Source organism: Capsicum annuum, unplaced genomic scaffold (assembly GCF_002878395.1).
Source record: "Capsicum annuum cultivar UCD-10X-F1 unplaced genomic scaffold, UCD10Xv1.1 ctg2586, whole genome shotgun sequence".
Taxonomy (NCBI): domain Eukaryota; kingdom Viridiplantae; phylum Streptophyta; class Magnoliopsida; order Solanales; family Solanaceae; genus Capsicum; species Capsicum annuum.
This window is the reverse complement of record NW_025832080.1, coordinates 100,956-120,731: the sequence shown is the minus strand read 5'-3', so window position 1 is coordinate 120,731 and position 19,776 is coordinate 100,956. Positions and strand designations below refer to the sequence as shown.

Genomic DNA, 19,776 nt, shown 5'->3' with positions numbered 1-19,776 from the left:
AACTATACTTTCGAACTATCCTGCATAAGCTATAACAATATTTTGATCGACAGAAAGAGCTGCACCTTTGGAACTACAATAGAATTAAACATACATGATGATCCCTGATGCTAAATGATTACTACTTCTTTCAATAATCATCATGGTAAGGAAACAAACTTAAGAAGTGAATAAAGCAATTTATGATATTTTGCACGAAGCAGCAAAGATTGCATACCTCGTGCAATGCATGTGTCTAAAAAATAGTAGTTTGATAAGCAAGATCGTCTTATAAGCATGAGAATTTGTGTGGGAAAACAAACGTTTTGAGAAACTACACTTTTGGGCTATCTTAAATAATTTTACAATGTCATGCTAAATAAACTATATCTCCTCTTTTTCTTCTTCCAGTCCGTCACCTTTAGTAGGAAGCTGATGTGGTCGTCATTCTTCTTTGTACTCTTTTAGTTCCTTTTGGTACCTTTCCTTGTGTTTCACCCTATAGTTTTGATAGACCTGTATGTATAGACTAACAATCATTATAAAACTCTCTCAGTGTCACTATATAATCTAATTTTTGTTTTATTGCTCGAGTTTGATAATCCCAAACAAGATGGACTTGAATTATAAATCTTCACTATACATGTCGCTCATTGAAAGTACACGGCCCCATATTGTTGACAAGAAAGCACAATCCCACATCAAAAAAATAGAGGAAACATGTCCAATATTTAAAGTATCACCCAACTCTACTAGTATGAGGCCTTTTAGGAGGTGCCAAAAAACAAATTCGTGAGGGCTTGACCCAAAGCGAACAATATTATACTAGTGCGGAGTTTGGGTGGAGTTGAACGCGGTCCCAACAAGTGGTATCAGAGCCCAGGTTTGGGTGTGTCGGAGTGGTAACTGCGGTCTGTGAGATGTTCCCGATGTAGCGACATGATTGGAGATTTGCAGGTGGTGCCTTGTGTCAAAAGTCTTCCTGGCGAGTGGTGGTCAGGCAGCGTGTCCTGTTGGGTGATGCCTTATGTCAAAAGTCTTCCTGGCGAGTGGTGGTCAGGAGGCATGTCCCGTTGGGTGATAACGGTGGTACAAGATGTTTGGCAGATCATGTGAAGTGACCTAGTAGTTGAGATCTATGATTGAAGCGTCGTGTTAAAAGTCTTCTTGACAAGTGATGGACAAGCGGCGTGTTCCACTGGTTGGTAGTGACGGTACGAGGAGGTCAAAAGTGAATGTGGTCTTGGTTTGAGAGGGGGATTATTGAGAAGCAAACACAATCCCACATTAGAAAAATAGAGAGAACATGTCCAATATTTAAAGTGTCACCCAACTCAACTCCACTAGTATGAGGCCTTTTGGGAGGTTCCCAAAAACAAATCCGTGAGGGCTTGGCCCAAAGCGGACAATATCATACTAGTGCGGAGTTACACGCGATCCCAACATATATTAGGTAATAATTAGTTTATCATTCTAAATTTATGATAAATCTTTATAATGCAGAATATAATAAATGATCAATTTGAGTATGCTTACCATTTTTCTTCAGGAGAAATATCGTTCCAAGATTCTCCAATCATTTTTGTGAATTTCCTCTCTTTATGTGGATCAAGAGATTTAAGCATGGCGTGTTATTCCACAAATAATAAGTTTTATCCACACCTATTAGCTTTTGGGGATTAGGATCACCATTTTTTCTCCTGTTCCTACGCCTTGTATGGTGGTGAGGTGGTGGATTGTAAGGTTCAACCGTGTTGCAATTTTTTTACAGCTAATTTTGAAGATGATGGAGCTTCTTGGTGGGAATGGTAAAGTACTCCACTAAGCACTTTAGATCCCTTTTTCATGTAAGACCCCGTAAAAATTTCACGTCAAATTCAGCTCGTAAAACTCCATGAGAGATTCCAACACTTAGAAAAAATTTTTTGCTTAGTATTCAAGTTCAACACTTACTCTAATTTTAGACCTCCTAACTTCGGGGAGTTATTTGATGACCTTCCCGACCTTCGTTTTCAGATTTTCAAGTTGCGTTGTGATGGGGAAAGTTCCTAGTACGTATTGGATACTTTCCGGGCACAATTTGGGTGCATTTCAGTGGGTAACTCACTGGTTTGAAATGCTCCCGCATTCCGGGCGCATTTCAGGTCAAAAATTTCAGTCAACTTCAAAATGTCATAACTTCCTGAATATAATGAACTGTGAGAGCTTCTATATATCAATAGAAGGATCTTTGAGTCTTCTTTCCAATTCAATTGGTTTAATCCAATTTGGTCATAAATAAAAAGTTATGATCAATTTACTTCACCCTAGACAGTCAATGAGGGACAGATTTGACCTTAATTGTTCCTTAGGGGTATTTTGGTCATCTTCCTCCCCTATATATACCCCAAACATGGGATTAAGGCTTATTCGCAGTAAAATATACTCCTCTTCTCAAAATCCTCTCAAGAACTCAAGCTAGAGTTTCAATTTGAAGACCCAAATCCCATCAATTGAAGAACATAACTCCTCATTTATCTTCAACATCAAAAGAAGGGTTTCTCTCAAGATCATAACCTATAACAAGAATCAAATCCATCTTCAAGAATATATGATATTCAAGTTTTTTCAAACTCAAGAGCCAACTTATTTTCTCTCAAAGAAACAAGAACCCTAGTCAAGGAATCAAGAACATGTCTAAGAATTTTTTCAAAAATCTTCCACCTAAGGTATGTGTAGTGTTAATCCACGGATTCCTTTCATCCGTAGGAGTCCAAGAACCATGCTTTAAATACTATATTGTGATTGTCTTGTTGAGATATGTTCATGTACATGTTGATGGTTGTTGTTTATGCTTCAAGATGTTAATTTAGGGTGATTCTCATTAAGTATGTGTGCTTGTAGTTAAAACCCATGAAATTGAGTGGTTTAAGATGACTAAATTATTAAGAACACCTATGCCATAAAGTGTGCATGCAAGGTATTTGACGAAATGCCTAGAATAGGCATAATCATGTTTTCATGATTTAATAGTGCTCAATTAACAAGTCCTTATTCCATGTTTTATGATTTCACGTGAATTCCATGTTGTGTGAATAAAGTTCGAATCTTTACATGTTGTTTATGATACCATGATATTTTGTGGATTCAATTGGTGGAATTGAGTTGAATTATGGTGTTATGGTGTATAAAATTGATCATTAGGCATATGCCCTAAATAGTGCATGCAAGATGTTTGTTAAAATGCCTAAGTGAAGAAGAATTGAGCACTTTGACCTATTTATGATCCAAATGATGATTCCATGCCATATCCACGTGCTTAAGTTGACTCCCATTCTAAAGCTATGCCTACCATGTGTTTGATAATCTGCCTCAACGAATAAATGATGATCAAGTACCTAGTCTTCATGCTCCAAGATTTTGCCATGTCTCTTAAGCTATGCCATGTCTACTTGATCAAGATGATTTCTATGCTATTAATGTTCTATGAATATCTTGTTGGCTTGTCATGATATTAAAATTGACCATGATGTTAGTTATATGAAAAGGTTATGACAACACATGATGTATGAATTCCTCGTAGATGCTATATTATGGATTGTTAATGTTGGTCGAGTACTCTTGTATGTCAAATCATGTTAGTTTCGTTCCATCGAGTCCTGGGGGTATTCGTACCCAAAAAATATAGCTATCTGCCTAGAGCCATGTCATGTTTTCACGATACTCTCAGTCAATCCATGTTCATTGGACTTTAGTCAGCTAATAGAACTTAGTAGTATTTAGTTAGTTAAAAGACTTCAGTAGCGTTCGTCTAGTCATCGGAACTTAATAAACTTAGTCCATGTTCAGTTCAGTTAAACAGAACAATCAATAATAGTTAAGTTAATTCTAGTATGAACTAGAAAATTAGTTCAGTATAATTAGTTCAGTGTCATTCAGTTGCGAGTAGGATTCAATACCGAGTGAACCCAAGGATGGGAACTCACCTGCCAGTAGAGGGTGTGATTCTTAGAAATATTCCTTGCATTCTAGAAATATGTAGCCAGCATAGGTTGAGACATCAATACCTATCAGTTGAGGGTAGATGAGGTGGCTTAACCTGTCAGATGAGGGCTCCCACCATTCTCATTAGAGTACCTGCTAGATGAGGGTCACTCACAACTTATCTATACCAGTGGCGCAGTATTGACACCCTTCTAATCAGGGTAGAGATTGGACCCTAACTTAGCTATTATAGCGTATTTGGGACATGTCGGTTAGATAACTACTTCCCATAGTTTTAGTATCAGTGTCAGTAAAAGAACTCAGATAGTTCTTCAGGATATCGGGACTGTCAGATACAGTCAACTCAGATATAGTACAGAACTCAGCTAGTTCCATCAGACTTAGGACGGTCAGATACAGTTATTCATGCTATCAGTTATCAGAACTCATGTTATAAGATATATCAATTATCAAAATTCAGTTATCATTCATGATATGTTATCAGTAAATACATGTCATTAGTATTCATACTCAGTAGTCATGTTATCACGAGCTCAGTTTCAGGACTGTTATATACGGTCAATCAAATTAGTTATTCATAATCAGAACTATCAGAAACAACCATTCCTTTATTAGTAATATAGTATCAGTCTCCCATTATTTAGTAATACAGTGTCAGTTGCTCATTTATTAGTGAATTACATATCACTATCAATAAACTCAACCATTCAGTATCTCAGCATCAGTAAACTCATGTTTTGAGTATTCAGACACTGTAGTCAGTATCACCACGAGTTTAGTTACAGTTACATATGTCTGTATGTATTCTCATGTTTATATCAGTCAGCATTGTTCATGTATATAAAACCCATTGCATTTAGCCTACCTGACTCATATACTCAGTACATTCAGTCATACTGACGCATTCGTGCTATGGTGTTTTATTTGGTGCCATAGGTATAGAGGCACAAGTTTCAGAGTAGCAGTAGCATTGCAGATTTCAGTAGTCAGTGCTCCTCTTCATTCGAGAACAGTATTTTTATTACTTTATTACAGTATTTCAGATTAGTTTTTTAGTTCATGGAGTTAGTTGGAGACATGTTCCTTCAACTCCTTATTCAGTTCAGTTAGAGGCTTTCAGACTAGATGTTAGATTAGATGTTCAGACTTCAGTATTTATGTTTCTTTTTGGTATTGTTATACCATGTTTTTCAGATATGTATTAGTATTGAACCTTATGGCCTTACAGTTCATGTTTCTGCATATTTTTTGAGATATTACGCAGTTTACAGGTACATATATTAGTGATGGGTTAGCTTGTGGTCCTTCGGGATCATAAGCACCGTGTAGCTCTTTGGTACAAAAAATCGGGGCGTTACAAACTTTGTATCAGAGCCTAAGGTTCAAAAGTGTCCTAGGAAGTCTACCACACTTATGTGCAGGAGGCTATGAGATATTTCAGGAACAGTTTCCCTTCTTTCATGTCTCAAGATCATGCTATAGCAAGTTTCTCTAAGGAACCCATGTAGATTCACATCAGGCTCCCCTCATGTCAACCTTACCTTACTTTCAAGGTAACAGAAATAGTGAAGCTCAAGTCATAAAGATAGGGCTTTCTCATGCAGTCCCTGGAGACAGTTATGGGATTTGCCACATGCTCAGACAATATCCCTCAGCTCAGTCATGTTCCAAAGTTGTACAGATTTTATTTAGGATTATGATAACTCCTTTGTAAACTCAAATCCAATTTTTGATATGCCGTTAGATCCCTTCTTAGAATCCGATGATAGTATAGACCTAGAATTTTAAGCATGGACCCAAGAGTTTAGAAGTAGATGAGTTGGGATAGTATTATCTAGTTTTTATTAGATTATGTATTCATTGGGATAGTTGTACCAAGGTAAATAAGAAGGCTTGAACAGTGTAAGATAGAATTTAAGTTTATTTACTTGAAATTAAGCATGAAGGTGTAGATGTGATATTAGTAGTATATGAGGAAACAAAAGCAGCTGATGTATTTAGTAGGATAGGCAGGTGTCGAACAGAGTATAAGTATGTGATGATAGATCAAGTGACCAAGTCAGACTCTCAGATTCCAGTAGTAGTGCCAGTATGTTTAGAAAAGCAATAAGGGAAGACGATTCCCAATCCATCCTCTTCTCAGTACAAAGATCTGAACTTTAGCTATCACGAGATCCACTCAGGTCTTAAATATCAACTCCATGGTCATGAACCACAATCATGCACTTTTCCATAAATCGTGTACCATTTTAGTTCCCAGTATAAAGGATCTCAGTTTACCCCGCTGTACGAGTCAATTCCATGAATACGACCTATGTTCACACGTTTTCCATAGAATCGTGTGTGCTTTCAGTTCCCGGCATAGAGAGTCAGATCTAAATCACTCAATGTCATCAATCATATCTCACGAATACAAAAAACTTGAAACTTAGGTCATGCAGCTCTTAACTCATGTACACGTATCGTGCTTTACAGTATACTCAGCTTTCATAACTCATGCTATGCCCCTACAGATCAGATAAATTCATACCATGTCATGTATATCCTCAGTCCAAACCTCTTTGGTAAATCCATGCTCAGCTACCTCATGTTAGTCGGTCAGTCCTTTCTCGTATGCATAGTACTCTATTGTCTCAGTCCAGCTATTCAGACTAAGTATAATGCAGTCTTGCATACCCAGTATTCAGTTACCAGTTATTTAGTTAATCAGATAAGTTAGTATATTTATGCACTCTTAATCAGTTAAGTTCATGCATCATGTCCCAGTTTCAGATCCCATCTATAAATTCACAATTCTTTTCGTAAGTGCCTTGTACATCGCCTTAGTTTTCCTTAGTATCTCAGCTAAGTCAGTATTCTTCAAGGTCCCAAGGGGGAGATACCCTATATCCCCCGACCTTATGTGATTTAAACATGACACTTTCTTTTCTCTAGATAAATCCAGCTGGAGGAAGGGTTACTTATAAGCTGACCCTCTAGCTCTAAATTTTAGTTGTAATCTATGTTCTTAATGGCTCAATTTAGCCCACGATACTCTGTCCATGTCACACATTACAGACTCAGTTCAACTCATGTATCATGTTCCAGACTAAAACTTGGTACCATTACCATTGCATGTTTAGTCGTATGTTCATGAGTCAGTTCAGTCATGTATCCACACATCAGATATGTGTGGTCAGCTTATAAATACTTTTAGTCATGCATTCACGTATCACGTCAGTTATATAATCATGCATCAGATATGCATGGTCTTAGCTTATCAGTTATGCATCAGATATGCATTCTCATTTTCAGAAAACTTAGTTAATCAGAACACTCAGTCCTTTATTCATAAATCAGTTACACCTGCATGTTCAGTATGATGTATTCAGCTTGTCAGTTATGTCAGCCATGAAATCATATTCAGTCGTTCATGCTCAGTACTCACGTCAGTTTTCTTCTCTCCCCTCTTAGTCAGTCTCATTCGAGTGTAAGACCCCATAAAAATTGCAAGTCAAATTCAGCTCATAAAGCTCCATGAGAGATTCCAACACTTAGAAAATTATTTTTGCTAACTGTTCAAGTTCAACACTTACTCTAATTTTAGACCACCTAATTTCGGGAATTTATTTGATGACCTTCACGACCTTCTTTTTTAGATTTTCAAGTTACATTATGATGGGGAAAGTCCCTAGTACGTATTGGACATATTCCAGGCGCATTTTGGGTGCATTTCAGTGGCTAACTCACTGGTTTGAAATGCTCCCGCATTCCGGGCGCATTTCAGGTCAAAAATTTCAGTCAACTTCAAACTAACATAACTTCTTCCATATAATTAACTATGAGAGCTGCTATATATAACTAGAAAGATCTTTGAGTCTTCTTTGCAATGAAATTGGTTTCATACCATTTGGACATCTAAATAAAAAGTTATGATCAATTTACTTCAACCTATCAGTAAGTCAATTAGGGACAAATTTGACCTTAATTGTTCCTTAGGGGTATTTTGGTCATCTTCCACCCCTATATGTACCTCAAACACGGGATTAAGGCTTATTTGTAGAAAAATATACTCCTCTTCTCAAAATCCTCTCAAGAACTCAAGCTAGGGTTTCAATTTGAAGACCCTATTCCCATCACTTGAATAACATAACTACTCATTTATCTTCAACATCAGAAGAAGGGTTTCTCTCAAGATCATAACCTATAACAAGAATCAAGTCCTTCTTCAAGAATATATGATATTCAAATTTTTCAAACTCATGAGCCAATTTATTTTCTCTCAAAGGAACAAGAACCCTAGTCAAGGAATCAAGAATATGTCTAAGAATTTCTTCAAGAATCTTGCACCTAAGGTATCGTAGTGTTCATCCAAGGATTCCTTTCATCTGTAGGAGTCCAAGAACCATGCTTTAAATACTATATTGTGATTGTCTTGTTGATATATGATTATGTATATGTTGATGGTTGTTGTTTATGCTTCAAGTCCAATTGTCTTGTTAATGATTGTCTTGTGAAGTATGTGTGCTTGTAGTTAAAACCCATGAAAATGTGTGGTTTAAGAAAACTAAATTATTAAGAACACCTATGCCATAAAGTGTGCATGCAAGGTATTTGACGAAATGCCTAGAATAGGCATAATCATGTTTTCATGATTTAATAGTGCTCAATTAACAAGTCCTTACTCCATGTTTTATGATTTCACGTGAATTCCATGTTGTGTGAATAAAGTTCGAATCTTCACATGTTGTTTATGATACCATGATATTTTGTGGACTCAATTGGTGGAATTGAGTTGAATTATGGTGTTATGGTGTATAAAATTGATCATTAGGCCTGTGCCCTAAATAGTGCATGCAAGGTGTTTGTTAAAATGCCTAAAAGAAGAAGAATTGAGCACTTTGACCTATTTGTGATCTAAATGATGATTCCATGCCATATCCATGTGCTTAAGTTTACTGCCATGATAAAGCTATGCCTACTATGTGTTTGATAATGTGCCTCAACGAATAAATGATAATCAAGTACCTAGTCTTCATGCTCCAAGATTTTGCCATGTCTCTTAAGTTATGCCATGTCTACTTGATCAAGATGATTTCTATGCTATTAATGTGCTACGAATATGTTGTTGGCTTGTCATGATATTAGAATTGACCATGATTTTAGCTATATGAAAAGGTTATGAAAACCACATGATGTATGAATTCCCCGTAGATGATATATTATTGATTGTTAATGTTGGTCAAGTACTCTTATATGTCGTCATGTCAGTTTCCTTCCATCGAGTCTTGGGGGTATTCGTACCTAAAAACTATAGCTGTGTGCCTAGATCCATGTCATGTTTTAATGATACTCTAATTCAAGCCATGTTCATTAGAGTTAAGTCAGCTAACAGAACTCAGTAGCATTTAGTCAGTCAACAGATTTCAGTAGTGTTCTGCTAGTCATCGGAACTCAATAAACTCAGTTCATGTTCAGTTCAGTTAAATAGAACAATCAGTAATAGTTTAGTTAATTCTAGTATGAACTAGGAAATCAATTCACTATATTTAGTTTAGTATCATTCAGTTGTGAGTAGGATTCAGCACCGAGCGAACCCAAGGTTGGGAACTCACCTGCCAGTAGAGGGTGTGATTCTTAGAAGCAGTCCTTACGTTCCAGAACTATGTAGCCAACATAGGTTGAGACATCAATACCTGTCAGTTAAGGGTAGATGAGGTGGCTTAACCTATAACATGAGGGTTCCCACCATTCTTATTAGAGTACCTTCCAGATTAGGGTCACTCACAGTTTGTCCTTACCAGTGGCACAGTATTGACACCCTTCCAATTAGGGTAGAGATTGGACCCCAGCTTAGCTATTATAGCGTATTTGGGGCATCTCGGTTAGATAACTACTTCCCATAGTTTTAGTATCAGTGTTAGTAAAAAACTCATATAGTTCTTTAGGATATCGAGACTTTTAGATACAGTCAAATTAGATACAGTACGGAACTCAGCTAGTTCCATCAGACTTAGGACTGTCAGATACAGTCACTCATTCTATCAGTTATCAAAACTCATGTTATCAGATATATATCAGTTATCAAAATTCAGTTATCATTCATGATATATTATTGGTAAATACATGTCATTAGTATTCATACTCAGTAGTCATGTTATCACGAGCTCAGTTTCAGGACTGTTATATACGGTCAATCATATTAGTTCTTCATAATCAGAACTATTAGAAATAATCATTCCTTTATTAGTAATATAGTATCAGTCTCCCAGTATTCAGTAATACAATATCAGTTCCTCACTTACTAGTGAATTACATATCAATATCAGTAAACTCAGTCATTAGTGAATTACATATCAATATCAGTAAACTCAGTCATTTAGTATCTCAGCCTTAGTACACTCATGTTGTCAGTATTCAGAATTAGTAGTCAGTATCACCATGAGTTTAGTTGCAGTTATGTTGTATGTATTCTCATGTTCATATCAGTAAGCATTGTTCATGTAAATAAAACCCTTTGCACTTAACCTACCTCACTCGTATACTTAGTACATTCAGTCGTACTGATGCATTCGTGCTATGGTGTTTTATTTGATGCCATAGGTATAGAGGCACGAGTTTCAGAGCAGCAGTAGCATTGCAGATTTTAGTAGTCAGTGCTCCTCTTCATTCGAGGACAATATTATTATTACTTTATTACTATATTTTAGATTAGTTTTTCAGTTCATTGAGTTAGTTGGAGACATGTTCCTTCAACTCCTTATTTAGTTCAGTTAGAGGCTTTCAGACTAGATGTCAGATTAGATGTTCAGACTTCAGTATTTATGTTTCTTTTCGGTATTATTATACCATGTTTTTCAGATATGTATCAGTACTAAACCTTATGGCCTTATAGTTCATGTTTTCGCATATTTTATGAGATATTATGTAGTTTTCAGGTACAGATATCAGTCATGGGTTAGCTTGTGGTCCTTCGGGGTCATGAGCACCGTGTAGCATTTTGGTTCAGAAAATTGAGGCGTTACATTAATGGACACGAAATAACCAAAGTCAAATTTGGCATCAATTGTCCCTTCTGTTTGGAAATATCTAGACCCTGAATATACAAGACAATATAACAGAAAAATCAAGGTGAACAATTGATAATGTTAAAAGAAACAGTCAGGTGTATAAAGCATTGCACAATCACTCGAAGATCGTATGGGTTGCACCTCAAAGATGTGTGTTGCATGCTGCTAATCCAAAGCGGTGTGCTTTTTGAATGCACACTGTTAATAAAACTATAAGATCATATCATTTTCAGCACAATTTAAGCACCATTTCAGAACTATTTCAACACCATTATTACTATTATTAAATGATTTTTTATTCAATAGATTTGTCAAAACATAAGGAATGAGTAATATTTTAACTCATCAATTAAAAATAAAACATCTTGAAGTCATGACAAATGGCGTGGATGTAAAATAGCTTCTCCAGTAACTTATCGATGAAAATGGAGAAAAAGAAGACTCTAGAAGAGGTATAAATTTATTATGTCTAGCCTAACAGTAACAAATGCTAGCACATATTGGAATAAATAGTAAAATGTTTAGCTTACTAGTAAAAGATCAATATCGTCAAGATCTTAGACATCATAATCGTACTTAGAAATGTTATAAAAAGACATACCTAATGTGGAAGACATTAATATCACAGAGGTGGACAGAAGCTTCAGATGCAAAATGGTTTTTACCTCTTTGCCCTAACGTCACACTACCGTAGCCGCAATAATGGAATTTATAGAGAATATGTGGTAACCCTAGTGAGGGAAGGTAGAACCAATTTATAGAAATTAAGACTTAATATGGTAAGTTCATCAAATACCAGTGTACAAACGAGATCTAATTTTTATTAAATATTTATGAGTTTTACATTGATTTATCCACAAGTAAAATAATAAGGGGAAAGGACATTAATAGCACTTCAGATCAAACTAATAAATAACACGAAAATGGCCATTGAATTTTAATTTTATTTTCTAGCCATTTATTGGCAACTATATACAATATTGGTACAATTTTGATACATATTGTATACATATATGCATTCACTCTGTACATATATTATAAGATAATCATACAAATTCTATGCACATCTGTCACGACACGAACTAGGGCCTGGCCGTGATGGACATCCCACACCATGAAGACCAGGACGTCCTACTCTATCGGGTAGTCATACACAACATTCATATAAATAAAGAAAATGCGGAATTTTGATCTAACAAAGAAACATGATCATAATATAGATTAAGTTTAACAATAAGGAATGAAATCTGAAAATCACTAACAACATCTGGAACAATCTACGAAATCTCTACTACATGAAAATCTGACAACTATCTGAAAACTGGGACAAGGCCCCCAATAGACCAAACCTGTAATAGATGACAAAATCTGAAAGGGGCAGGCCTTCTGGAATAACGAAGTCTCACCGCTGCACAGTCTGATCTGCTGTATGAATTATGTACTACTTAGATGGACCCATACACTGAGCCAAAATAACACGGGCATTTTAAAAGACTCTGTGAAAACATCTGATATCTGTGACACTCTTTGTCTTACTTCTGTGCTAGTGGTGTACCTAACAATCTGTAATTCCACGGGCTATATGGGATCTACCATTAACTCAATAGCCAAGCACCCAACCCAAGTGTGCCGTAAGGGTCGGAGCCTCAGAATCTACTACACCACATGGCCGTCGCCAGCGTACAATAATAATCTACCCATATAGGTAAATACAGTTTAGGCTAAGAGTTTCTTGAACTCTTGCCTTATTCGGGTAACCACCTAACCCTCTTTATGATGAGTTTTAGTTCTTTAAACATGCATGCTCTGAAAACATACTCTGAAATCTTTAAATTTGACATGGCATATACACATATATGGTAACATCATACCATTGACTTGCAAGTCACACTCTTTGAGCCGTTTGTAGCAATTTATATCTCTGTTTTTAAATCATGATGTTCAGGACCACAATATCAACAATTTTTCAAGAAACTCATATAGAACTATGCTATTAATTCTCGTTATCAATGATTCTGTAAACAATGGTGGTCATGCTAAAAGTCTCAATCTCATGCCATTCTTTCTCTTTAACATCACATAGTTATATGGAGAAACACCCTCTCAACAATTTGAAATCATATTCAAGTACAAGGAAATTGAGAAAACATCTTCAAAATCATAAAACATGAATTTCAACTCTTTTCCAACAAAACTATAAGCTTTAATTCAATAAAAGAGTGGCAGTTCATAATTTATGCTGTCAAACAATCTTAAATCTCAAATCCCATACATATAAATATACATGTAAATCAATTTGGGGAATAGTACCACAAGGTCAAAACAATAGTAACACTAAAACATTCGGAGTACGTAATTTAGAACATGGTTTCCAAAACCCCTTTGAAATTCATGCATAAAATCTTAAAAATCATGCTCTAATGGTTTTAAGCCCATGTTGTTTTAAGGATAAACCCACGTACCTCTATTTAGAAAATTAAAGGATGATTCTTGATGTCCATGGCTTGGGGATTTCAAATCTTCAATTATTTTAAAAAACCCACAGTTGAATCTTGAGTTGTTTGGGTTTTCTTGTTTGAAACCCTAAGGAGTGTTCTTGATGGGTTTTGATGAAAATGAGGTCATTTGGGATTAAAAACCCATGTATAAGCAGATAAGAGGGTGGAAAATACCTAATGTACCTTTAATGAGATGGAATAAAAATATAACTGGGAGCCCGATTTCATGGGCCACCGCGACGCACCACAATCGCGATGGCTCACCAGAAATTCACGAATGGGATTCTTAGGGACACCGCGACGTGGAGCTATCACGTTGTCCCACTGGTTGGTACCTAGAGCTTAAGTGCGACCTTCCACAATCGCGCTAGGCAACTAGAATCCTATAATTACTAAATAGACCGACTCCGCAACATGTCAAGCACCAAAATGATGGTGTTTTACGATTAGGACTTAAATTATCCATAACTTCTTGCTCGGGTATTGGATTTAGGTGAATCGAATATCGACGGAAGGCTCATTCAATTTTCCACATGATAAAAAGTCGAAATTAGGGAAATTATATATGGTTTAAACTTTACTTATTTTGGAAGCCAAAAATGAGACTAAGTCTCTTTGACACTATTCAAGTCTTTTAACTCTAAGAGCATATTACCATGAGCTAACACATGGATAATTTTGCGGGGTGTTACATTATCCCCCCTTGGGATCATTCATCCCCGAATGATGATGTGGAACACAAACAAGTACAATTTAAAGTATACTAAGGCTATAAAAGAATAAGACAAGGATTTTACCTTTCATTTCGTCATTCACCGGATCAAATAAGTTTAGGTATCTATCTCTCATGTCAATTTCTGATTCCCAAGTTGCTTCTTCAACTTTTTGATTTTTCCACCACACTTTGACCAAGGCTATTTCTTCGCTCCTCAGTTTCCTAACTTGGCGATCCAACACTGCCACAGGCTCTTCTTCTTAGGATAAGGAGTCTGTCACTTTGACCTCCTTTACAGGAAACACTAATGAATGGTCTCCTATATATTTCTTCACCATGGATATGTGAAATACCGAATAAACAGAACCCAAAGATGCCAAAAACTCTAACTCATACGTAACCCCACCTATCCTACTCAAAATATGGTATGGCCCTATATAGCGAGGACTCAACTTACCTTTCTTCTCGAATTGCATAACTCACTTCATAGGGGAGACTTTTAGAAACACCCAATCACCAACCTCAAACTCTAAGTCTCTTCTTCTAACATCGATGTAGGATTCTTGTCTACTCTAGGCTGTCTTAAGTCATTCTCTAATAATTTTCACATCCTCCATCGCCTGATGAACAAGATCTGGCCCGAATAACTGAGTCTCACCCACTTCATACCACCCTATTAGTGATCTACATCTTCTCTAATATAAAGCTTCAAACGACACCATCTTAACACTGGCATGATAACTATTATTATAACCAAACTCTATTAAAGGAAAATGATCTACCCAGCTACCTTTAAAGTCAATTACACAAGCCCAAAACATATCTTCAAGGGTCTGAATGGTGCGCTCATCTTGCCCATCAGTCTGAGGGTGGAAAACAGTACTAAGGTTCACTTAGGTACCTAAACTCCTCTGAAGATATCTCCAAAACTGTGAAGAGAATGGCGTACCTCTGTCAGATATGATGGATACAGGTGCCCTATGAAATAGGACTATCTTCTCAATGTATAGCTTGGCATAATCATCTCCTAAAAAATTTGGTCCTCACAGGCAGAAAGTGAGATGACTTGGTCAGTCGATCAACAATTACCCAAATAGAATCATAATGATTTCTCGACCTCGGAAGTCCCATAATGAAATCCATATTGATCATTTCCCATTTCCATAAAGGCAAAGCAATCTCTTGGGAAGTATCACCAGGCCTCATATGCTCTACCTTAACTTATTGATAGTTCAAACACTTGGTAACATAGTTAGTCATATCACACTTTATTTTATTTCACTAATAAATGGTTTTCAAATCATGATACATCTTGGTAGATCCTGGGTTAACAATATACCTCGAAGTGTGAGCTTCATCAAGGATTCTCCTCTGCAGATCATCTACATCTAGCACACATAATCTACCCTGATATCTCAAAATACAATCACCACCAATTTCAAAGGACATCACCTTTTGTTGACCCACATCTTTCTTGATTTGCATCAAGATGAGATCTTTGATCTGCTTCTCTGTAACTTCTGCACAAAGGGATGATTTAGCTATCTCGTGAACAACTACCATCCATCTTTAGAATCTAAGAGTCGCACTCTAAGATTTGTAAGTCAGTTAATATCCTTCACCATCTCTCTTTACCCTTCTTCAACATGAGAAAGGCTGCCCATTGATAACCTGCTAAGGGCATTGACTACCATATTTTCCTTGCCTGGATGATAGTGCAGGCTTATGTCATAATCCATTAGCAATTCTATCAAGCGTCTTTTCCTAGGTTCAATTCTTTCTACGAGAAAACATACTATAAACTCTTATGGTTAGTGAAAATATCAACATACACCCCATAAAGATAATGTTGCCAGATTTTAAGCACAAACACCATAGCCGCTAACTCCAAGTCACGGGTGGGGTAATTTTGCTCATGCATCTTCAACTGCCTGGATGTATAAGCCACCCGTTCTACATAATTACACATCCAAGTCCCACACGAGATAGATCATAGTACACAAAAAAACCCTCTGTGCTTTTTGAAAGAGTCAGAACAGGTGCCTTAGTCAATTTGTCTTTCAACTTCTCAAAAACTACTCTCACAGGAGTCAAACCACACAAACTTCACCTTTTTCTAGGTCAACTTTGTAAGTGAAGAAGCTATGGAAGAAAATATTTCTATGAATCTTTTGTAATACCCTACCAAACCCAAGAAGCTCCGAATATCGGTTGGAATCGTAGGTCTGGGCCATTTTCTCACTACCTCAACCTTTTCGGGATCCACCCTAATCCCATCACTAGACAAAATATGCCCCAAGAAAGCAATAGCACTTAGCTAGATTCATATTTGGAGAATTTTGCATACAACTTATGATCTCTGAGAGTCTGAAGAATAATTCATAGGTGATTGGGATGGTCCTCCTCACTCTTAGAATAAACCAAGATGTCATCAATAAATACTATGATAAACATATCCAAAAACTGATGGAAGACCCTATTCACTAGATCTATAAAGGTTGTAGGGGCATTAGTCAACCTGATGAACATGACTAAGAATTTATAATGACTGTATCGGGTTTGGAACGCTGTTTGGGAATATATGACTCCCTAAACTTTAACTGATGATATCCCAAATAAGGTCTATCTTTGAAAAAAATTTAGCACCCTGAAGCTGGTTAAAAAGATCATCAATACTAAGAAGACGATATTTATTTTTAATCGTGACCTTATTCAACTGGCGGTAATCTATGCACATACGAAGGGAACTATCTTTCTTTTGCATGAAGAGTATAGGTGCAACCCAGGGAGAAATACTAGGATGGATAAAACCTTTATCAAGGAGATCTGCTAGCTACTCTTTCAACTCTTTCAATTCTACTGGAGCCATTCTATATGGTGGAATAAAGATAGGACGGGTATCTAGAAATAAATCAATGTCAAAATCTATCACCCTATCAGGTGGTATACCTAGGAGATCATCTGGAAATACTTTTGGGAACTCATTTACCATCGGTACAGGCAAAAAAAAGGACTTTTGGCATAAGAATCTTTAACCTGGATAAGATGGTACAAAAACCCTTTTGAGATAAGTTTATGGGATTTGAGATAAGATATAAAGTTCCCTCTAGGTGCTAAAGAATACCCTTCCCATTCTAAAACTGGTTCATTCAGAAAAGAAAAAGTGACTCTTTGAGTTCTACAATTTAGTATGGCGTAACATGAATGGAGCCATTCCATTCCTGAGATGGCATCAAAGTCAACCATCTGAAGCTCTATAAGATCTGCCACAGTATCCCAGCCACAAATAGTCATAACACAATCCTTATACACCCTTCTATCTACAACAGAATCTCCCACTAGAGTGGAAATAGAAAAAAGTTCAGCAATCACATCGAGCTCAAACCTAAAACCAGCAGCCACATAAGGGGTCACATAGGATAAGGTACACCCGGGATCAAGTAATACATAAATATTATGAGAAAAGATTCACAATGTATAGGTAACTATATCTGGTGAGGCCTCTACCTCCTTTCGGTTTGTTAAGGCGTACAATCGGTTGCGTCCATTTCTGGCGATTGAAGTGACACCCTTCTGAGGTAGTGGTGGTGCAGACGAATTCTCCTATGATTTGGCTCCTCCAATATTACTCCTTGCTACCAGATAGTCTCTCTGGATATGGTCAAAAAATAGTTATTTGGGAACAGTTTCAAGCAAATGTGCATTCCCCCCTTTTTATCGACATAATAACCCCCCCTCCCATCTTTTTTATTTTGATATCTCTGGACTAATTAAACCAATTTTTTTAAATTAGATAGGTAAAGAGGGAGAATTCAATATTATAGAGTCTAAAGAAGAGGCCGCATGAATAACATACCAAAGTACCAAACTGATATCTTCCTGTATGATTCCTCCTGCATCTTCCACAGCGAGGATAGGATCGAGAGGTCTGAGCTGCACTTCCCTGTGGCTGCACACCCTGTATCCTCGACCTATGACTAGATTGAAAATTCTATGTGCACTGCTCAACTGGGGGTCTGGACACCAGGGCACTAGCTGCAGACTGTACATTACCCTAATTCTTCTTCTTCAACCATTTGTTACCCCAATTCTCACTCTGCTACTAACTGTAGCTCTGGTATACTATTTTGGCTCTCTTTTCCTGTCTTTTATTCTCTCTAGATTTAGAGATTCTTTTCTTCTTTTCCTCAACATGCTACATGTGGACTGATAGTCTGGTAAAATCAATGTCCCTTTTCAACATTGCTCCCTGATATTAAAGTACCAAGTTATCTAAAAGGCCAAATGCAAATTTCCACATTCAGGATTCATGGTACTAGTCATCTCTGGAGCATAGCGGGCTAGTTGGTTGAACTTCAGAGTGTAATCTGGGACACTTATCTTTCCCTGCTTTAGATTTATAAACTCCTCAGCTTTGTCCTCTCCCAGCTCGAGAGGAAAGAACCGATCAAGAAAGGCTTCCACAAACTAGGCCCAAACTGTGGGCTCAGCATGATCACTCTTTGAATCTTCCCACTCACTATACCATTGGTTTGCTACATTCTTAAGCTGGTAGGCTGGTAACTCAACCCCCTCTACCTCATCTACATGCATCACCTTAAATATCTTCTCTATCCCATCCACAAAATCCTGTGGATCCACTTCTACCTTGGTACCAGTAAACTTGGATAGGTTCATCCTTATGAACTGGCCCACTCTTGTAGCCTCAAACGTAATAGATGCATACCAATATCTTTCGACCGTTAAGTCTGTATGGAGACCAACTGTGTAAGCATATGAATGGACTGTCTAAATTATGTATTAGATATTTCTCTCTCATGAGGCTAAGGGTAGTTAGTCCCCATTCGAGGAGCTCTGGGTGCCCTAGGTAGGCTAGTCTAAGTAAGTGGGTCTCCCAAAGTAGCATCAATCTCTGGAGTCTCAGCTCTATTTTGGATCCTCATCCCATGAGTGTGAGAACCTTATCTGTCTATGCATTCTGATCGATAGTACGACAGGGAGGAATAATTATTTTTCTGAAATGCAAGAGATCACGGATTAAAGGAAAAATTAGACACCAAAGCACAAATTGGAATACAAAGAGGGGAAATATTCCAAAATGCCTGGTAGCCTCCTTCTTATAACTATGGCGTTATAGACACCCATAAATAAGACTCTAGCCGACGCAATTTTGCAGACATCCTAGGACCATGAACCGTGCTCTGATACTAAGTTTTTCATGAACTGAACTAGGGCCTGGCCGTGATGGAAATGCCGAACCATGAAGACCCAGACTTCCTACTGTATCTGGTAGTCATTGCAATTCCCCGCACTTGCCTAAGCTGGAAAATGAACCATTGTTCGTATATGTGAAAAACCTAATTTTTTTTAAACCATATTTGGGCACATAAATCACCAAGAGTGCGCTGGTAATAAGAGATATGATGATGTGTTAAGTGTGGTTATATGAGTCACTTAAGGTAGTACAAGCTAAGAGTTTCGAAATCCATCAAGGTTTAGTGTTTGAATTCGCAAGGGTCCTCTTTAAATGAACATAACGTGATAAATTTTT

The 19,776-nt window shown here is 37.0% G+C and overlaps 1 pseudogene; it reads right to left on the bottom strand.

Annotated features, from left to right (window-relative positions):
• Nucleotides 1–298: 298 nt before the first annotated feature.
• The window catches only part of LOC107848890, a 49,228-nt pseudogene continuing 29,750 nt past the window's right edge, over nt 299–19,776 (bottom strand).